Source organism: Macaca thibetana, chromosome 8 (genome assembly GCF_024542745.1).
Source record: "Macaca thibetana thibetana isolate TM-01 chromosome 8, ASM2454274v1, whole genome shotgun sequence".
Lineage (NCBI taxonomy): Eukaryota > Metazoa > Chordata > Mammalia > Primates > Cercopithecidae > Macaca > Macaca thibetana.
The window spans coordinates 119,467,756-119,469,859 of NC_065585.1; the positions used below are offsets into that span (position 1 = coordinate 119,467,756).

General features: G+C 42.1%; 1 non-coding gene across 1 annotated transcript; it reads left to right on the forward strand.

Moving 5' to 3' along the window:
• The first annotated feature begins 1,518 nt into the window (after positions 1–1,518).
• LOC126961958 (U1 spliceosomal RNA) lies at positions 1,519–1,681 on the forward strand. The gene has a single exon (XR_007728534.1). It is a non-coding gene; the product is annotated as a U1 spliceosomal RNA (small nuclear RNA).
• Positions 1,682–2,104: the final 423 nt, after the last annotated feature.

Sequence of the window (2,104 nt, forward strand, 5' to 3'; positions counted from 1 at the left end):
AAAGGTTTAAAATGCTCAGAATAGCTGATTCTATTTTCTTCCTGATGGGAAGACACATCCCATCCCTTTCCCTTTCATGTCATATCTCAGCTGAATAACAAAAGAGATGCGAAAAGGAGGGCCCAGAACATCAGAAGTGTGAACAACAGAAGGTATGATCCACATTTACAAATATCTGAGTCCTACTTGATCTAGTACAGATGGAATCAGACTAAAACCAAGAGCCCCAACCACAACTTTGTTCTGTCATCTAGCTAAGAGTATCTTGATGTTTAACTGTCCAGACACTATAATTGCTCTCACCCCTGTGTGGAAGCCCACATTATAACACCAGCCTGACTCATCATCTTGTCTCTTAGATTTCTAACCATTGCCACTTGTATTTTAATTTTGAAATTATATTATTAATATAAGGTATAAGCTGTGCCAAAACCCTCTCAGCTTCCCACCCTCTCAGTCTAAAGCTAAAATTTGACAAGAAAATACTGCTTTACACAATCGGGGATAATACAACCCGTCACTTAATGAAAATCCATTAATATGAAAAGGAAATTGTAGGTATCAAGAGTAGTATTAGCATAATAAGTTTTCAGATGATGGGCCAGTGGAAAAAAAGTGAGAGGTAAAAACAAGGCAAAAAATTTCCCATTTACAGGTGAAAAGGTTTTATAAGCCTAGAGGGAACGATGTTGAAAAATTCAGACTTTATTTTAACAAATGTTTACCATAGTGAAAAACTGCTTAAGTTCAAGTGTTTACATGGATGTAATAATAATAATAATTATTATTATTATTTTTTTTTTTGAGACGGAGTCTGGCTCTGTCACCCAGGCTGGAGTGCAGTGGCGCCATCTCGGCTCACTGCAAGCTCCGCCTCCCGGGTTTACGCCATTCTCCTGCCTCAGCCTCCCGAGTAGCTGGGACTACAGGCGCCCGCCACCTCGCCCGGCTAGTTTTTTGTATTTTTTAGTAGAGACGGGGTTTCACGGGGTTAGCCAGGATGGTCTCGATCTCCTGACCTCGTGATCCGCCCGTCTCGGCCTCCCAAAGTGCTGGGATGTAATAATTATTTTTATAAGTAAAATATACAAAAGGGAAATCAGAAAAACCTATTTTTAAATGTTAAAATTCATTCCCATGGAATCATGGTAGAAAGAGAATACAGATAATCATTGAGACTTTATAATAGATAAACAGTACTTAAAAAGTACTTTTTAAAACAGAGGGGATATGTGCCTAGTCATGATGGAATAACAGGGACTAAATTTATACGTACTTTGAAATAACAGGGAAAAAGCAGACAAAATATAGGAAAGAGCAGTTTTCCAACATTGAAAAACAAATAAATAATGGCAGTGATCCCCAAGAATCAGAAATCAAAGTAAAAGAGTCCTAAGATTGCTCTAGCTTACTGCCTGGAGAGAGTATGCAGCATCAAACAGATCAAACCAAGTTGGACCTGGGCGTTTTCCCCGAGTTGAAGAGGCAGAGATCAGGATTTAAGAAGGCTAAGAATTCATACTTACTGGCAGGGGAGATACCATGATCATGAAGGTGGTTTTCCCAGCATGAGGCTCATCCATTGCACTCCAGATGTGCTGACCCCTGCAATTTCCCCAAATGTGGGAAATTCAACTGCATAATTTGTGGTAGTGGGGGACTGTGTTTGCGCTTTCCCCTGGTCTTCATGGTTGAAGAACAGGTCCAGGCCAGGCTTGGTAGCTCACACCTGTAATCCCAGCCCTTTGGGAGGCTGAATCAGGTGGATCACCTGAGGTCAGGAGTTCAAGACCAGCCTGGCCAGTATAGTGAAACTCTGTCTCTACTAAAAATACAAAAATTAGCTGGGCATGGTGGTGCACGTCTGTGGTCCTAGCTACTCAGGAGGCTGAGCCAGGAGAATTGCTTGAACCTGGGAGGTGGAGGTTGCAATGAGCCGAGATCATGCCACTGCACTCCAGCCTGGGTGACAGAGCAAGACAAGAAGAAGAAAGAAGAAAGAAGGAAGAAGGAAGAAGGAAGAAGAAGAAGGAGGAGGAGGAGGAGGAGGAGGAGGAAGAAGAAGAAGAAGAAGAAGAAGAAGGAGGAGGAGGAGGAGGAGGAG